At 37.2% G+C, this 20,927-nt stretch overlaps 1 protein-coding gene across 2 annotated transcripts in view; it reads right to left on the bottom strand.

The window, feature by feature from the left end:
- MYRIP (myosin VIIA and Rab interacting protein) overlaps nucleotides 1-20,927 on the bottom strand; it is a 396,334-nt gene that overhangs the window by 334,575 nt on the left and 40,832 nt on the right. The window lies entirely within an intron of this gene.

A 20,927-nucleotide genomic window follows, 5' to 3' on the forward strand; every position in this document is an offset into this window, starting at 1 on the left:
ATTTTTAATGAATGGCTGAACCCAGGTATGAAATCAAATACATAATTCCCCCAAATTGCCTAGGACTGAGGATGCAACCATCCTCGATAAAGTATTAGTAGAACCAAACCAGCAAAATTTCAAAAAGATTATTACATATAACAACCAAGCAGTTTTATTTAAGCAATTCCAAGTTAGTTCAACATTCAAAAATCAACCAGTGTAATTCACCACATTATCAGAATAAAATGAAAAAACCATATGATCATTTCAATGCCCATTCATTACAGAAGCCCTTTGCAGACTAAAACTACAAGGAAACTTCCTCCATTATATAAAGGGCATTTTCAGAAAAAAGAAAGAAAATCTAAATTTAAAATTAACATCATACTCAGCGATGAAAGAGGCCATTTGTTGTGATGAGCACTGGGTGCTGTATGTAAGTGATAAATCATTGAATTCTACTTCAGAAACCGATATTGCCCTGTATGTTAAGTAACAACATTTAAATAAAAAAATAAATAAGTAAACTAGAGGGGCAGCAATTAAAAAAAAAAAAAAAAAAGACTGAATGTTCTCCCTTAAGATCAGGAACAAGGCTTGAACATCTACTCTCCTTACCTGTACTCATTATGGAATGTCTTTATTATAAAGCTACATTAATCAAGACAGAATGGCATTGCTATATGGGTAGGTGTATTAGTTTGCCAAGGCTGCTATAACAGAGTACTATAAACCAGGTGGCTTGAACACAAGAATCAATTTTCTCACAGGTATGGAGGCTAGAAGTCTGAGATCAAGGATTGGCAGACTTGGGTTCTTCTGAGGCCACTGTGGAGATGGCTGTCTTCTCCCTGTGTCTTCACGCAGTCTTCCCTCTGTACATGTCAATGTCTAAATTTCTTCTTACAGGGGCATCAGCCATACTGGATTATAGTCCGCCCTAATAATCTCACTCTAACCTAACTGCCTATTTAAATATCTTATCTCCAAAAACGGTCACAATTTGAGGTAAAGGAGTTAAGACCTCAACATATGAATTTTGGGGTGACACAACTCAGCCCAAAAGCTTTCACATTTTGGTCTCCCAAATTCATGTTTTTCTCACATGTAACATATATTCAGCCCATTCTATTAGCCATAAAAGTCTTAGCCCATTCCAGCATCAACTCTGAGTACAAAATGTATCTCCTCTAAATATCACCTAATTAGATACAAGTGAGACTTGAGCAATGATTGATCCTGAGGTAAAATTCTTTTTCCAGCTGTGAACCTGTGAAATTTAGCATCTTATCTTCCTCCAAAGTGCAATATGTAGGAGAGGCATTGGATTGACATTCCCGTTCTAGATAGGAGAAACTAGAAAGAAGAAAGGAGTCTTGGGTCTCAAGCAAGTCTGAGCACAGAGGAAATTCCCTTAGATTTTAAGGCTCAAGAATAATTTTCTTCTGTACGCCCCAGAGTGGCCCTACCTCCTGAGCCCACCAGGGTGGCTATCCCACCCCCTGAGCCCTGTGTGTAGACACAGTAGCTTGGCCCTCTGTAACTGAGGAAGAGAGAGTCCCACCCACCAGGCCATGGAGGCAGTGGCAGCCCTGGGGACCTCAGAATGCCTTCAGGATCATTCTTACCCCTTCTTGAAGGATAACACCTGTTATTGGCCCATCCTGTAGAATCTCAGAAGGCCATCAGGCTGCCTTCATTTCATTCTGTCTCTCTAGTCTAAACAGTCAGTGCTTCCACTCATAATAAATTCTCAAAAACTTTGTTGACTTCCCACGCAATGCATAGAAAGTTAAGCCGTTAAGAGAGTGAAGGTCCTCTACCACTCTTTCCTGGGTAACCAAAGCTCTATTCCTGGTTTCTGCTGAAATGGCTGACTGGGCCCCTGAGTCACACTCATAATCTACTGTAGCAAGTGGCTGTCCGGCCACACCCTTGATGTTTCCTCCAGGCATACTTCCTCATTTTTTTGCAACATGGGTAGACTGAGAACTTTCCAGATCTTTACGTTCTAGTTCCTTTTGCTTAACAACCCTTATTTAATTTCACTCTCTGCTCTTGCATTTTACTATAAACAGCAAGGGCAGACAGGCTGTACTTCAACACTTGGCTCGGAATGTCTCCTCACCTAAATACCCAAATTCATCACCTAAAAATTCTACCTTCCACGAAACACTAGAACACAATCAGTCAAGTTCTCTGCTGCTTAGAGCAAGGATCCAATTCCTCCACTTCCAATAACATGGTCCCCATTTCTGCCCGAGAGCTCACTTTTAACATTCATATTTCTGCCCCATTCTGTTCACAATGATACCCGTGTTCTCTCAGATGATGGAAGCTCTCTCTCCAGCCTCCTCTCTTTTTCCTGATCCCTCAGCATAACCACCTTCACCACCAATCACATTACCACCAACAGGCAAACTGGCTTTTTCTAGAATGAGCTGCAGGATGCTTCTGCCTCTGCCCATTAGCAGCTTCCAAAACTGTTCGCACAGGTTTACATAGAAATGGCAAATACACATATGAAAAGATGCTTAACTTCATCGGTAATTACAGAACTGCTAATCAAAACCACATTTCACACCCATCAAAATAAAAAGTCTTTATCAAGTATTGACAGGAGGTGGGATGATGGCAGCTTCCATAGAGTACATACAAATTGGTGCAATTGCTTTGTGACATGATGAAGTATCAGTTTCAAAGCTGACGAGGCACATACCCTATGAACTGGCATTTCCGGTATAATGATGCAAATATACAGCAAAAGATAGGAATTTGGTTGGATCACATGAACCTTCTAAGTCTGTACCATTCTGATTTATAAAAAATACCTATTTCACATAGTTCAACCCAATAGAAGATATTACTAGCAGTCGCTTCAAAAAAGCAAAAAGGAAAACAAATGAAATAAAACCTGGAAATTACCTCAAACATCCATAAATGGGAGAAAGATAAACAGTATGTATGTGTGTCACATGATGGAGTTCTCTATTTCAGTGAAGAAGAACACACTGTAGGTAGAATACACATCCACATGGATGAATCTTAAAAACATAATGTTGAGACAGAAAAGCATGCCACACGAACACACATGTACAGCATGCACACTATATTCCCTTTTATAAAAACTTCAAAAATGTAGAAAGCCAAAATATTTTAGGAATAATTGTGGTAAAACTATAAAGAGCAAGAAGGGACCTCTGAGGTTGAGAGAGGATCTGCTTGTGGATAATCATAGAAGCTTCACAGTTCTCACTGGAAAGATAGTAATACTCTCTTTTTAAGAAGGTGCTACTTGGGGAACATGGGTAGCTCAGTTGGTTAAGCATCTGCCTTCAGCTCAGGTTATGATCCCAGGGCTCTAGGATCGAATCCCACATTGGGCTCCTGGCTCAGCAGGAGGTCTGCTTCTCCTTCTTCCTCTGCCTCTCCACCGGCTCATGCTTTCTCTCTGTCTCAAATGAATAAATAAAGTCTTTAGAAAAAAAAGAAGGTACTACTTATTATTACTACTACTATTATTAAATAATTATCATATGATTGAAATATTAATACTTGTTTTACAATTTTTATTATGAAGAGGTTCAAGTCTTTTTTTTCTGTCTATAAGGTATCTTTCTTTTTTTTTTTTTTTAAGATTTTTACTTATTTATTTGACAGAGAGAGACACAGTGAGAGAGAAAATACAAGCAGGGGGAGTGGGAAAGGGAGAAGCTGGCTTCCTGCTGAGCAGGGAGCCTGATGCAGGGCTCAATTTCAGGACCCAGGGATCATGATCTGAGCCGAAGGCAGACACTTAATGAGCCACCCAGGTACCCTCTAAGGTATATTTCATAGGCATATAAAGTAAGCCTAACTTTAAACAAAACTAATCTAATTTCATCATAAATTACAGCAAACACTGTCCAAGGAATATGCTGAGAATTATAATAAAGATTACAATAATGATTTTGATAAATAAGTCATGAAGAGGAAAACTACAGCATATAAAATATAGTCAGTAGTATTTTAATAACACTGTGTGGTGACAGATGGTGATGACACTCATTCTGGTGAGCACTGGGTAATGTACAGAACTGTCAAATCACTACACTGTACACCTGAAATTAATATAACATTGTAGGTCAACTATACTTCAAAAATAAAAATAATGATTTTTGATAGATCTACCATTATTGGTTGAACACCTGCTATGTTCCAGATGCTTTAGCATTTAGTATGTGTATGTATATGTATACATATTTGGGTGTGTGTATTACACTTGATATTCTTAACTCCCACAAAATTCTACAGGCAACCACGACCACTACCACAACTCACAGATGAGAAGTGTGGACTCACAGTTACATGTTCTGACTGTAAGAGAGATAAATAACAAATGACAGCTAAGGTCTGACTGTGTCTAACCTTAGAGTCCATCTGGCTCAGATGTCCATACCTTTACTACATACATGGGCCTTCTTGCGAGATGCAGAGGAAAACTCTGGATCTCAGGCTTTCACATGTGGGGTCCAGAGTTCCTACCCTCTCCTTTTGCATGTGATGGGTAAGAACAGAAACTCCCATTACTTGGTTGCTATTCAGACAAAGGTGACCTGCCCGTTTAGTTTCCAAATAATGGCAATAAACACATAGAACAGACAAGTTTCCATCATTAAAAGTCTTCTATTAAATGATTTAAAACCTCATGCCTGTATGATGCAAACCAACTTCAAGATTTAACCAAATCACAACAGGAATTCCAACTATTTTTTTTAATATTTTCTTTTCATGCCACTTGTGCTATTTGTTAAAGTAGATCTGTGGCCTACCTTGCCCATGTGATGTCGGGGTTGGGAGCAGGGAGAAAGTGCATCTGCTGGTTGGCAAAAATAAATTAGAAGTAAGGCTCCACTCTTAGGCTGCAAGGCAAAAGGGAACCTCATAAGTTGCTATCTTCAAGCCCCTCGATGAGCAGGAAGTAACAAATCAGAGGGCACAGGGAAAATGCAGACTGATTTCTTCCTTCAAAACACCCCATTACAGGTGATAATGGCACTCTGGAGTTTCCCCCAAGATGACATATCTGTCCCTTTCACTTCACTTCACTGGCTTTTGGTTTCTGAGAATTCTAAATGAGCTTCTAAGATGCCTAGTTAGTGGAAGACAGAAGTGGCAGCTTTGATCACCTCAAATCTAAAAAGAATGATCAGAGCTCAAAAAGGATAAATGCTTCCTGTAAAGATATAAATAAAGTAGCTCTAAATGGACAAGGCAGAGAACAATGAGAAAACCTTTTGGGGGAAATGAGGAAAGCATCTTCCTTTTCTACAGTAAACACAATTAGATTTCCCGTGCAACAATAGAAACAGCATCTCAGAGCTGGAGAAGCCTCACGTTCATGAATCACAGATCACTTTAGGTATGATGCTCTTATTAACAGATGAGAGAGGGTAAGCACATGAAAAGGAAGAGGTTTCCCCAAGACACAAAGCTGGTTCAGAAGCAACTGGCTTCCAGAACAATGTTTTCCCTCCTGGATTTCTCTGGCTTATACTCTGCTAAGATGGCAACAGAGAGAATACAATATTGTATTAACACATACTTTTGGTGAACTACATGCTATATTTTTCATCTGACTTCTTCCCTTAATAGGGCACAAAATTCTTTCCTTTTAATGCATTTTTGTGGGTACCAAATATTCTGTTATGTGGCTGTACGACAACTTAACCAATCATATTTGCATACTTTGTTTATTTCCAATATTTTCTATCATAAACAACATGAAGATCAGCATCTTTGTACAAATATAGTTATACAATCTTGAAGAAAATCCTTAAATTGAAATAGCTGGGTCAATGTTTAGTCACATTTGATAATTACTGCCAATTGCCATAAAAACATTTACTCTTGTCTGCCTTTTACCAGGATATATGAGTGCTTGTGTTCCTCAAATCTTATTAAATAAAAACAGGAAGTTATTATAATTAGCAGTGCTTTGATTACTAGTGATATGGAATATTTCATTACACCATGTTTTGAATACTGATACTTACAAGAACGGCCTTTTCTCATGAACTCTGTAATTTTATCTTTTAGAGAATTTTATATATTTCTTACTGTTTTAAAAGGATGCTTATTATATTAAAATAATCACCTGTTCTGTTTTTCCCCAGATTGTCACTTGCCTATTAATTGTATTCATCTTGGGTTTTGCTGCATTAACTTGCTTGATTTATGCAGTAAAGGTTGGGTGTTGTTTTGTTATCATCAAGTCTCTATCAGCTTCTACCTATTCTCAATTCCTTTATGAGAATATCTAATACTGTAAAGATGACAGATCATCCGCAAATTTACGAATACACTAAAAAATGGTCAATAAAAATTCATTTGAATTTTTACTCCTACTTTGGTAAAATGGTTTCAGAGTTCACCTGGAGACATAAATGGGTAATGTTAGCCAAACGATTATGAAAAAGATAAATAATGAGAGGTGATTTGCGATTCAGGTTTTAAGGTGTGCTACTGGCTTGAGATCACCTGGTAGATCGGTAGCTCAGGACAGGTCAGGACAGAAAGTCCCGAGGAAGACCCATATGTGTCTATCTGTCTGTCTGTCAGTCTATCTATCTATCTACCTATCTTTCCATTTATCTGTCTGTTCATGGATCATCTAAGTCAGATAGATTGGTCAATAAATGGTTGGGACAGCTGGCTTATCACATCAGGTTTGTGAGCTTTCTAAGGACATCTGTTAGTGAGATAAAGAAACTGAAGTGACAAAAAGAAATGAAGAGCAAAATGGAAAATGTATTGCTGAAATGAAAAAGCATTTGATGTATAGCAGCACTATTAATAATAAAAACAAACTAGAAGTATGCAAACACCCTTCATCAGAACACTAAAATTATGGTATATTCACCAGTGGAATGCTACATAGTAACAAGCATGGGTTAACTACAGCTACATAGAGCAGTATGACAATCTTGTGAATATTCTGCTGAGCAAAAATAAGCTAGACACAGAGAGTACATAGTGATGATTCCAATTACACAAAGCTCAAAATCAGGCAAAACTATTCTGTAGTGTTAGAAGCAGGAGAGTGGTCATCATAAGGCAGGAAAATACTGGCTTTAAAGGGCAAGGCTGGGGCGCCTGGGTGGCTCAGTGGGTTAAAGCCTCTGCCTTCGGCTCAGGTCATGATCCCAGAGTCCTGGGATCGAGCCCCACATCGGGCTCTCTGCTCAGCAGGGAGCCTGCTTCCTCCTCTCTCTCTGCCTGCCTCTCTGCCTACTTGTGATCTCTGTCTGTCAAATAAATAAATAAATAATCTTTTAAAATAAATAAATAAATAAATGAAATAGAAAATAAAGGGCAAGGCTGGGGAACTGGTAATGCTGTTTCCCGATCTGAGAACTAGTTACACAGATGTGTTCAATTTGTGAAAACCCACCAAAGTACACACTTTTGATTTGTGTATTCTTCTATGTATGACATAGTTCAATAAAAAGTAGAAAATAATAGTATGAATAGAAAATCCTATGTAAACAGGTAAATTAGAAATACACTAGAAGATAACCACAACCACAAGAAATATTACCAATGGTTACATCTAAGTGCTGAAGTATCATATAATGCAATTTTTTAAAAATTTGCTTTTGCACATTTTTTCCCTTCTACAATAAATACGGTTTGAATCTTGGGACACCAAAAAAACCCTTGTTTGAATAATTAAACAAACACCATTAATGATATGTATGAGGATATTCTCTCCAATGCTATTTACAATAGCAAATTTGTTTAAGCAACTGAAATGTCTAATGATAGAACGTTGGTAAAATTTGTTATGATGTATCTCTGAGATAGCGTACTAACGTGCTATAAAAATGGAATATTTTAAAAATATGATATACTGCTGACATGAAAAGATAATATACTTTTATTTACTGTATTGTATAAATACAAAATAAAAATGATTTATTACTATATGGAAAAATATTCACAACATATTTATGAATGAAAATTACAGATGGAAAACAAAATTAAATGATCTCAATTGTTCTGTTTTTCTAGAAAAAAATATGTGCGTGAGTTCTACTGAAAAGAACAGAAGGAGAAAATGCCAAAAGTTCACAGTTGTTATTTCTGGGCGATTGGATTTTTTTATAAATTTTAATTATTTTTCATGGTTTTCCTTACTTACGCTTTCCAACTTTCCCACAATGAATATGGATTACTTTCTTAATGAAAAATAAATATCATTTTGAAGAATAAAAGCCAGTAATAACTTTACCAGAAGATTATAATATAATAAGTGGTCTTGACATTACAAGGGGATCACCATAATTAAAATGTCAAAGGAGAAGCCTGATATTATCATATTCTAGAAAAGAGCCTGAAAACTTATCGCCACTCAATTATACTTGATTTCATATCAGTTATTGCTTCAGAGAACCTAAAATAAGAAGAGTTACAATGCCAATTGCTAAAAAATCCCATTTTATGTCAAAGTTGTGAAATAATGCCTGGTAGATACTTTATTAATGGCAGCTAACAACTAATATCAATTCAGGTTCCTATTATGCTCCAAGAATCAACAAATACTTATATCTTGGGACTTGGAAAACCTTCAAAAACTTGAGGATGAGGAAATGATAATTTGGAAATTTAGTGTAATTAATGCAAAAATGGGTAAATCCTTCCAATCTCAATAGGCAAAAACAAAAACAAAAAAAGTTTACCCTGAGGTCATCTGTAAACAGTATAATTCACAAAATTTGGGGAAGAGATAAGCCACCTATAACAGAGTTAGGGTCTTACATATGAAACCATGCAACTCATTCAAGACTGAATTGTGTTTTAATTCTGTGCCTTGTTAAATTTGATTACAGCAGCTTAGACAGGAACCAAAACCAACTTCCATCATTCTCAGCTTCCATTTGAAAGTTTACCATATGACACAAGTGCTCACATGTATTTATTTACCCAACTTTCATAAGATATTATGGGAGAGGTTTCTTAAGGCAAGCATTAGAGAAAGTGACCTGTGTCAGCCCCGGCTGGAAAGCAAAGGAAGGTAGATTATAACAAAGTGGTAGGTGCCTGACAGCAGTTGTTCCTGAGGGATTTTCTTTATATTTTCAAAGTTCCCTACAGCTATATAGGGCTCATAACTTTAAAGTTAGAAGATCCCCCAAAAGGTAGAATTGTCAATTATATTCCTGGCTAGAAAAACAAACATGAGACATTGACACTTCTATAGGAACCTAGTTAGTACAAACCTTGCAAATGAAAAAAAGGAACTCCAAAGATACTAAGTACATACATAACGGAAACTTCATCATAAAAGGTCAGTGTCCACACAAGTCACATTCTAGAAAGATACCTAGAACAGAAAAGTCAAGGATAAATGGTTGAATGAGATCTTTACAAACCCACAGTGTGTGTGTGTGTGTGTGATATCATGAACCTAAAAGAGAGACACAATTAAGAAGATTAACTTGCATTGTCCAAAATCCTACAGGTGATAAAAGGTAAATACTGCTGGGGCTTCCCTCTTCAACCAAGGGAAGATATTGGCTAGAACTGAAAAGAAATTTATTACTCCAAAAAATATATAAATGTTAGAGGACTCTAATTTAAGGCACTTGCTAACAGGGGAAAAAAGAAAAAAAAAAAAAACAGAAACAAAAAACTTCACCTGGGAAGAAAGAAAACACCACACATATTAGATGTACTTTTCATTGTGTCTGTTCTTTGAAGCAAGTGGTACTTAAGCTGGAGGGCTCACTGACCTTAATTATTTCAACTTCAAGAGTTTATCCCTGCTATGACAGCCTACTTCTCTAAGACTCATCCTTTACCTACAGACAGGAACAGCCCAGAGGACAAATCGTTACACCACTGGGCCACAGCTGATTGGACCAGGGATGGCAGAATGCTATTAGCATTCAGCTAGGGTATGCGATCTTGGTGGCCGGCAACAATTCCACCTGAAAATGCCACCAGATGACTTTTAAAATAAATATGTATTATTGAGCTCTTTGCAGTTTAAACAACATCTAGGTTGACTTCTAGTTTGAACTTGGTGTTTGAAAGTCAACATTTTTCCACTGTGTAATGGTTAGCACTCTGGACTCTGAAAGCCAACATTTCCCTCTTGTCATTCTGGAGATCACTGAAAAAGCAACAAGGAAAATGAAAAACAAAATGTAAATGAAATTTTACAGGACTGCCAGGAGACAATTAAAACTACAGAGACCAAATGTAAGTAAAGGCATCTAAAATAGAGGAAGAGAAGATAAAAGGTTCCAGAGAGAGCTTTCTGTAGTTTCAGGTCTCAGTAAGTACCTATGAAACTACCCTTCTCAAAGGCAACGGACACAAATTAAGGCACCAACTCTTGCTTGAAACAGGAGAGGTAGAGCAGCTGGCTCAATGAGCTTCTATAGACTTAGTGTTTTCTTTACTTATTTCTTCCCCTCAAAGAAATGGCAACAATATACAAGGAATATATACAGAGAACATATGTTTCCCAGAAGCATTCTTTCTTCTGTATAGTAGAAAAAAACCAATCTTTTCATTACCAAAAAATAAGAGTCAAATCAAAACAAAACAGAAAATCTTCCTTTCTTCATTGGCTTTGGTGAAATAAAGCCCAGTTATAAAAAAAAAAAATATCCCAGCTAGCCTGGACCACATCCCCAATCTCTATAAATCTTTCACAAGAACTATTCTGGAAAATTAAACTCCTTTTATGATGAATAATAAAAAAGGAAAAACTCAGGAACTATATAAAAACACTAGAAGATAACAATAAATGAGTAATGAACAATGAATTTTGGAACACTTAAAAGACCAAAGTAAAATAAAGTGGAAAAAAATAAATGAGCAAGAAAGGCAAGAAGCAAGTGATGATCTCTCATTGTAAGACATTTGATGAAGAAATGGAATGACCATTTTTAAGAAATTAAAAACTTAGTGATCAAAGCACACCATGAATGAAGGAACAGGAAAAAAATATCAAAGTAAGAAGAAATGATAAAACGTGAATTCACGGCTTGGGAAAGAAGTGAGAGAAAATAACAACCACTGCAGAAATTATGCCAAGAAGTCATGCCAGATAGCTGAGAAACTAGAGGAACAAAGTGAGACACATGGTGGGGGAAAATATGAGAAAGGGGACCAAAGTAAAACAGAAACAGAGTTATTAGAAAGATTGGGGACAATCTTGCAGATAGGGGAGAAAAATAGAAGAGAACCCAAAGGAGGGAAGTGGAAATACTGGAACAAATACATTAGCAATTCCTGAAAATTCAGAGACTACATTGGGTCCCAAGGAAAACTGATCTTTTACATCAAAAAAAAAAAATTTATTTGAGAGAGGAAGAGAGAGGAAGGGGAGGTGCAGAGGGAGAGGGAGAGAGAGAATCTTAAGCTGACTCTCTGCTAAATGTAGAGGCCCCATGCAGGGCTGGATCTCATTACTCTGAGATCATGACCCAAGCTGAAATCAAAAGTTGGACACTTAATCAACTGAGCCACCCAGACACCCCTAAACTTTTTAATTTTTTTAAACTGCAAAAATAATGAGTAACATAAGCATACCTCACACACCACTAGAATAATCCTAAAATGCATAACTAACTTAAAGGTAAAAAAATAAAATCATAAAAGCAATAAAAGAAAACAGGATACAATTCTTTCATAATCTCAGAGTGATAAAAGCATTCCTAAATATGACACAAAATTCAGAAGCCATTGCAGATAATGGATAAATTCAACAAAAATATGAAATGTCTGCATAATAAAGAAACAAAACATTATGAGCAGAGTTAAGTGACAAAGAGGAAAAAAACTGCAACCTACATCAAAGACAAAAAGATAATTTCCCTCAATATAAAAACTTTGACAAGTGGGTAAGAAGAAAAGAGCAAAAACCTAATAGAAAAATGGACAAAGTGAGTAATAAAAATCAGAAGAAATAGTGCAAAGAAAGAACTATAAATGGCTCATAAACCTATTAAACACATAAAAAGACAAATGCAAATTTAAAGACATATTTGCAAAGAGTCAAAAGCTTAGTATCACAGGGTACTTCTAAGTCTGTGAAGAAATGGGCACTCTTTTTTTTAAAAAGATTTTATTTATTTATGACAGAGAGAGAGGGGGAACACAAGCACAGGAGAGCTGGAGAGGGAGAAATTGGGGCTCGATATGAGGCTCAATCACAGGATGCTGGGATTATGATCCAAGCCGAAGGCAGACGCTTAACGACTGAACCACTGAAGCACCCCAAATGGGCACTCTCATATGTTGCTCTTGGGATTATAAATGTACTATCTGTAGGGAGGGCAACTTGCCAATATCTATCAATATTATATGTAGGAAGGTAGGTAGATAGATACCCTTTCATTCGGGAATTCTACCTCTAAGAATTTACCCCCACAGAGATAATACACATATCTTTAAGCAAAAGGACATATTCAGAAAGATCATTAGAGAACTAAGTGAAAAATAATGATGGGATAGCCATACAATGGAAAACTAATCATCTGGTAGGGAAAAATGAAGAAACTTATGAATTAATACAGAAAATTCTTCAAATTTAGGATTAAGTATAGGATGCAAAATGATAGGTACCAAAAGTATAATCCAAAACAGTAAGTAGGTATACTACTCCATTATTTGTATAAAATGAGAGGAACAAAATACATGTTTCTAATGTATATGTGTACACATATTTGCTTGTATATATATAAATAACTCCAGAAAAATTCACAGGAAAAACCCAGTAGCATGACTTACCTAAAGAGAAGGGTAACTGTGGTCAGTGGTATGAAGCATGCTTTTAATGCTTTTGAAATTTTGAAAGATTTAAATGTGTTGTGTAGTCAATATTGTAAATTTAAATTTTATATATATATATTTATATATATATTCTGTTTTAAAAGAAATAAGCTGATCAAGGTACCCCCATGCATAAAATCTTTTCATCATTCCCTCTAGCTTGGGGATAAACTTCAGAGGACTTGGCTTACCAGCAAGGCCCTTGAAGACCTCATCCTAACTGCTCTCTCTCTGGGCTTTTGACCTTCCTTCTGGATCACTATGAACCAACTACCTACACTGAGTTACTTATCAGAACACATCCTGCTCTCTCTTGCCCCTATCCTTAAATGTATTGATGTTGTGTTATTGTCCCATAAGTCCTTGAGAATCTGCTTTTTTTTTTTGTCTGTTTTCACTCTGCTGTTCAGATTGGGCAAATTCTATCTATCTATCCTCGTGTACGCTGACTGATCCTCTGTCATCTCCATTACAGTTATTCAATTCATCCAGCATTTTTTTTTCTTTCCATTGTTAAATTTTTCAGTTCTGTAATTTCTTTTTTGGTTCTATATATAGATATAGATATAGATATAGATATAGATATCTATACATATCTTTATTGTCATTTCGTATTTTTCATTTGTTTCAGGTGGATTTGCAGATTTACTGAAGCATTTTTATAATGGCTGCTTTAAAATTCTTGTCAGATATTTCCAACATTTGATTCATCTTCACATTAGTATCAGTAATTGTCTTCTCTCATTCAAAGTGTAATATCCCAGTTCTTCATATGATGAGTATTTTTTATTTGTATCCTGGACATTTTTAAAAATAATTTTTTATTTATTTGACAGACAAAGATCACAAGTAGGCAGAGAGGCAGGCAGAGAGAGGGGAAGCAGGATCCCCGCTGAGCAGAGAGCCTGAAGCAGGGCAGGGCTTGATCCCAGGACCCTGGGATCATGACCTGAGCCAAAGGCAGAGGCTTAAAGCATTGAGCCACCCAGGCACCACTGCATCCTGGACATTTTGGCTATTACGTTAGGAGACTCTGGGCCCTATTTAGTTATTCTATTACAACAGGCAGTCCCTCTGTCTAGGTTTATTTAGCACAAAGTCTTTTTTAGACTAAGGGTCCAATGACAATTTAATTTTCATAGTCTTCAAAAATCCTCTTGGCTTACCTAGTACCACTGAGGTTCACATTGCTCCCTGCTGTGCAACATGAGGGGGTGCATTCGGTTTCTCTAGACCAGAATGCCAGGTGCCTCTCAGTAGGGTAAGGAAGACTCCACCTGTGAAACTAAAAAGGCTTCCACCAGGGCTAAGCTGGTATGGCAGGATTTCTTCTCAATATGTTGAGGTGGGAAAAAGGTGTCAGCTCCATGATGAATGAAGAGGCTTCCCAGGCTGGGCACTTGTGGTGGTGAAATAACCCCAGCCTGTGGTGATGAGTGCTTCTCAACCCAGGTACTTGCTGCTCAGTGATGAGGGGTTCTCAAACCCAACAGGGAAGAAGGGTACTTCCTGTGTCCACTTGATCCTCCACTGATTCCAAATTCCCAATTTCCACTTGATTCCCCAATCCCTGCTTGGCTCCCAGATGATTCCCCTTGTGGATTGTGCCATGTTCACCTGCTGTTGCTGTAGAACTTCTATTCAATCTGGGGAAGAAATGAGCCTACCAAGAGGTTGGAGTTCAGGAAACAATGCGCCCGAGTCATCTTCTGATATTGATTCAGGTATCCTAAGATGTTCTGCCACTACATTGTTTTTCCAGTCCTGGGTCCCCAAATAGTTTGCTTTCGCTGCTCTCCCTTCAGAATTCTCCGTTGGCTCTTGTATTGGTCATGGTTCTCCAGAGAAGCAGAATCAACAGGATAGAGTGAAGAGGGAGAGAGAGATTTATTTTAAGGAACTGGGTCATGCAATGGTGGAGGCCCAGCGATTCTAAGATCTGATGGGGAAGTCTTAAAGGCTGGAGATTCAGAGAGGAGTTAGAATTTGACTCCAAAGGCAGTCCTCTGGCAGAATTTCTTCTTGCTTGGGGTAGAGAGGTGAGGGTGTCAGTCTTTGTTCTATTAAGGCCTCCGATTGAATGAGGTCCACCCACATTATGGAAAGTGATCTACTTCACTCAAATTCCACCTATTAAAATGTTAACCACACCCAAAGAAACAGTCTCACAGAAACATCAGAATATTGTTGACCAAATATCTAGGCAGGGTGGCTCAGACAAATTGACACCTAAAATTAACCATCGCAGTTGTGTTGTGTTTTGTAATTATGTTCTATTTTGTAGAAAGTTTGTTAAGAAGTATTGGATCTGTAGCCCTCATAAACTTACATCAGTTTTGTAAACTTCTCAGGTATTTTCTCTTTTAATAATACTTCTTTTTTTCCCTTTTTCTTGCCAGTAACTATAATCCCATGTATTTATTTATCAGACTTTCTCTTCATGTCTCATATTCTCTCTTTTGGTTTTATGTCCCTTTTTTCTTATACTTCATCCTGAATATTTTTCCAATTTAGGTAAGAATTCTTTGAGTATTCATTCATTTTCTCTTCATGTATTTTTAACCTATCATTAAACCTATTTTTTTTTTTTTTAAGTAGGCTCCATGTCCAAAGTGGGGCTCGAACTCATGACCTCAAGATCAACAGTAGCATGTTCCACTGACTAAGCCAGACAGGTGTACCATAAAACCATTTTAAAATTTTTAAATTTGGTAATTTCTCAGTTCTAAATTTTCCATTTCATTCTTTCTTACTTGTTCTGGTTTTTTTCTACATTTTCAAACTTTTCCTTTATCTCTTTGAAAACAGTAACAGTTATTTTTTAATCTGTATGATAACTCAGTAGGTCTCTTTATATTTTCTTTTTTTCTACTTGTTCTTGTTCATTTCCTCTCATCTCCTCTTGTACCCAGTTATTTTTTTATGTACACTGGGTTTGCAAAATTGAAGTCTGTGATGTAGTTACTTTCCTCTATAGAGGATTCTTGTTTCTGGTGCCTGTAGTGCCAGCACGCCAGGCATGCATTTCCACCCTCAAGATTGAACTTCAACTTCAGAACTGAAACAACTTTGTGGCTCACTCAGTTGAGCATCCAGTTCTTGGTATTGGCTCAGGTGATGATCTCACCATCATGAGACTGAGCCCCACATCAGGTTTCACTCTCAGCATGGAGTCTGCTTCAGATTCTCTTTCCCTCTACCCTTCTCCCTGCTTACACACACATTCTCTCTCTTTCTAAAATAAGTCAATAGGGGCAGCTGGGTGGCTCAGTGGGTTAAAGCCTCTGCATTCGGCTCAGGTCATGATCCCAGGATCCTGGGATCAAGCCCCGCATAGGGCTCTCTGCTCAGCAGGGAGCCTGCTTCCTCCTCTCTCTCTCTCTCTGCCTGCCTCTCTGACTGTCAAATAAATACATAAAATCTCTAAAAAAATTTAAAAAATAAAATAAGTCAATAAATAAAATCTTAAAAAACAAACAGAAACAACTAGAAGCTCAGCTGCTATTCCTTCACAGGCTTTCTTGATCCAGTTTACCCTAGTTCAAGAGTGGACCCTTTGGGGATCTCAACACAAAGTAAATGGTTTTGTCAGGTCCTATTGTCGGGCCCCTAAATCCAATCTCCCTAGTCCTGAGAAACTGTCAAAATTGCTGCTCGGCCTTACAAACTCACAAACTGGCAAATGCCCCAGGGGAAGTCTCCAAATTTTGGTCTTTCCTCCTTAGGCCATGGTCCCCCAAGGCTCTGGTCCTCTGATTCTTCACTATCTTGTTAGCTCTCTATTGCTCTTAAACAGATATAGTTTACCATTTTTTTCCACATATCTTATTCAGGTTTTCCAGTTGTTCTCAGTAGAAGTGTAAATCTCAACTGCCTGATCTGCCGCTAACAGACATGTTCTTCTGCTATCTTAAACAGGAGTAGATTCTATGATTATGACGTGTGGATTCCTAACTCTGTACTCCAGATCCAAAGTACATACCAGCTAATGTACCACAGTTACTATAAACCAAGCACTATTTTAAACATCTTGCATATATTACCTTTTTCCTCATTGGGAATTTGGTACTAATATTATTCTCATTTTTAAAAGAAAGAAACTAAAGCAAAAGGAAAACAAATAATTTGCCTGAGATCATGCAGCTTATAACTGGCTCCAGGGTCTGTGCTCCTAACAACCAAACGAAATTGCCTCACCTAGTTAAATTTCTAAAAGTCTTATTGGCAAACTACCCAGAAATAATGTGTAATCTCTTTTCTAAAAAAATTAAAATTATATTTAAGATAATTTTCAATCTCATTTTGGGTGACTGAATCTCTATTTTGATACCCACCTTTAAAAACTACCTTAAGAATTGGTGATAAATCTATCCTATGACCCAGCAATTGCACTACTGGGTATTTACTCCAAAGATACAGATGTAGTAAAAAGAAGGACCATATGCACCCTAATGTTCATAGCAGCAATGGTCACTATAGCCAAACTGTGGAAAGAGCTGAGATGCTCTTCAACAGACAAATGGATAAAGAAGATGTGGTCCATATGTACAATGGAATATTACTCAACCATGAGAAAGGATGAATACCCAACATTTGCATCAACGTGAATGGAACTGGAGGAGATTATGCTAAGTGAAATAAGTCAAACAGAAAAAAGACAATTATTGTATGTTTTTTATTTGTGGAACATGAGGAATAGTATGGAGGACATTAGGATAAGAAAGAGAAAAATGAAGGTGGGGAAATCAGAGCGGGAGATGAACCATGAGAGACTGTGGACTCTGGGAAACAAACTGAAGGTTTTAGAAGGGAGGAGGGTTGGAGAATGGGTGAGCCTAGTGGTGGGTATTAAGGAGGGCACATACTGCATGGAGCACTGGGTGTTATACGCAAACAATGAGTCATGGAACATGACATTAAAAAATACTTAAGTACAGTAGGTAACTAACATAATTTTTAAAATTATAAAATTTAAAAAAAAAAGAATTGGTGACAGGATTTAATACACCCAACTAGACATGCAAAGTAGTCTAATGCACAAGCCCTGAAGATCCTTTTATGGATGCAAAGAGAAGGACATTCTGGAGTGGATCAAATCAACTCAGAGCATCTAAACTGCAAATGGGGCCATGGGGAAAAGAAATGTATTAGAAAACATCTCTCAAATGAAGACCCAAAGTATCCCCCCAAATAGTCATAGAACATCTTCTTAAAGTATCAGGTGCATACTGTTGAAAAATTACACCAAAGTTCACAAAGAAAGAGTTAGAATTATTAAGATGGTATATTCTTTATAACTCTATAATAAAAAATTATATACATGTATGTGTATATATATGTATATTATTATATGTAATACCTAGAATATATGTTTACTATTCATATTGGGGGAAAAGTAAATGAAAAATTACATGATGTCTAAAAAATAGAGCTGGGCCATGAGACAGAAAATTTACCAGTAGTCCGTAGTTTATAAACAAATCTCCAGGGACAAAAACAGAAAGAGACAAAAATATTTAATAATAACTTTGGGGCACCCATTATGTGTGACAGCTGCAGACAATTATATATACAGGATATACAAGAGCTTGGACTGGGTTCAATTTTTGCTATACGTTTTGTGTAATATTATAAAACACATACATTATGCTTGGCACGTTGTAAGTCTTCTTTATTATCATTTTCTCTATGCAAATAATACTAGAATTAATTTTTAGAAAGTTAAAAAATGATTCTACATAACTCAGATATAATTTCTACATTAACATTCATTCTCTGCAAACACTATCTCTATTGGCCAAATATTTGGGTCTAAGTGATAGTAATAATGATTATCATCAGTTAATAATAACAACAGTGGCTAACAATTTTTATGAAATGTGTTATTGATGGTAGGTTCTGTTCTAAAGTCTCTCAAGTATCACAGTTATAGTTCTTATGCTTTCATTGAGGCAAACGGAAGCACTAAGTGTTAAATAAGTAGCTCAGTGTTACCAGCTGGTAAGTAGTTGTGCCAGCCTTCTAGTTGAAAAGACCTGATTCCAGAATCCATGTTCCTCACTTGCATCCCAGGCTGCTGTTCAAAGGGTCATTATAAGAAGCAATCACACTGACTAAATATTTCCCTCTGTGTATGAAACCAGTTGTTAAGGATGGTTTTAAAGTTCGTGCTGTTTTCTTCTTTTTAAGATTTTATTGATTTATTTGTCAGAGAGAGAGCGCACAAGCAGTGGAGCAGTAGGCAGAGGGAGAAGCAGGCTTCCTGCTAAGCAAGGAGCCCAATACAGGGCTTGATCCCAGGACCCTGGGATTATGATGTAAGCGGAAGGCAGACGCCTAACTAACTGAGCCACCCAGGAACCCCTATCCATGTTGTTTTCAAAGTTGAACTTGAAATGCAAACCTATATTTACTCAAATTTTAAGTGGCTGACTTTTCAACTGGCAAACCATTTTATACACTTGAAACTCTTAGCTAAACCAAAATACCTAACTTAATTGGCATATACTCATGCATATGTCCTATAATCTTTCTGCTTAGGGGTTTTCAGAATACAATCTGCCTCCCTCAGAGGTATCAGTTTCTTAGATTAGATTAACTCTCACTGGCTTCCAGTGGAGGATGCAGTTACAGAGAACTGGAGGGTCTCACGGGCATGTGTCATTAAATCCCAATAAATCTCCAGCAGGCCTGACAGTGCACCGACATGATAAAGGAGACTGCAGAGAAGAAAATCCTCAGTTGGAATATAAACATTATCATTTTTTTGGCAGGAGTCAAGATCAGAAAATCTGAAGTCCTGCCATTGTTCATTTTTCACTAAAAGACTTATCAGTCGATGTATCAGCAACTACAGTATAATCTTTTGCTGAGACCCAAAGAAACTCCTGTTATCACATTCCCCTGTTGCTCAAAAAGCTGATGAAGCATCTGCTGAAATTGAGCTCATAAATAAAGGCTGTTTGAGTTTAAAGTTTTTAATGAAAAATGCAAATTAAGTAGTAGTAAGGCAGATGAAAAGTAGTGATATTTTTTAACTACCCAGAATTTGCATTCAAGTTTATATTGTGGTTTCTTTTGGCTTCCTTCATTTATAGGATTTGGGAAAAAGACAGGAATACTGATTGAAAAATACCCTTTAAAATAAGTATTTCCTAAAATGGATAGAAAATTAAAAGCTGAAACAAAAGAAAAAAAATCATTACTAACCTTAAGGCAGTCCTATAGCCAGGAGGAACAATTCATGATGAAATTCAGGCTTACCTCTGGCTAACTGAAAACATATTCTACCTATAGCAATTGAGAATTCTGTGCCATGTCAGCTGCTAATCTGTAAAGAAATAATCATGACTGCTCCAACCTGATCCAGCTTTTCTGGGCATCCAAATTCCCGAATATTATTCAGTGCACACCTGGTATCCCCTCCTTCCTTCTTTCAGGACAAAGTAAAGATAATCCAGAAGGACAACACTTTGTTGAAGAGGTTTTCCAGGACCAGAAAAAGATAGAGCTTTCCTGGCTTGAGATCCTAGTCCTTCTCATTCAAGTAAACCCTGGCCAGCTCTCCAGCTCTGCCCCTGAGCTGAACATGACTCTATTCTAGTCACACCAAACCACAGCAGTCAGGTTTCCCTCCTTATCGTTTCACCTAGGCAGTAACCCCCAACCCCAATTCAGGATTCATCTCAACTTTAGAAAACCTTCCCTGATCAGGCTAGACGCCCTCATTTTCTACTGCCCACCCCTCTGCCTTGGCACCTCTCATGCTGCTAGCCTACAACAGGCCGTCTATGGCAGAGCTCTCTGACAATAGGGACCATACATTGTTAGTCTCAATTTTTTCAATGTCTAGTCAAGAAGGCATTGAATAAATGAATAAATGCTTTTTTGAAGGCTGTAAGCAGTTTGGGAAAAGAGACTTCGGTGCCTTGGGTTTATTAGAGCTTGCACTAGCTGCTGTATGTAATGTCATTTAAAGTGAAATTATCAGTCCCATGTTACAGATGATAAAACCAATGCTTAGCTCGATTAAACACTTGTCTGTGAAGTACTGATGGAAATCAAAGAGGGGGAGTCAGACCAGGTGGAGTTTGGGCTCTAGGCTCTCTACCTCCCTA

This window comes from Mustela nigripes, chromosome 2 (genome assembly GCF_022355385.1).
Source record: "Mustela nigripes isolate SB6536 chromosome 2, MUSNIG.SB6536, whole genome shotgun sequence".
Classification (NCBI taxonomy): Eukaryota; Metazoa; Chordata; class Mammalia; order Carnivora; family Mustelidae; genus Mustela; species Mustela nigripes.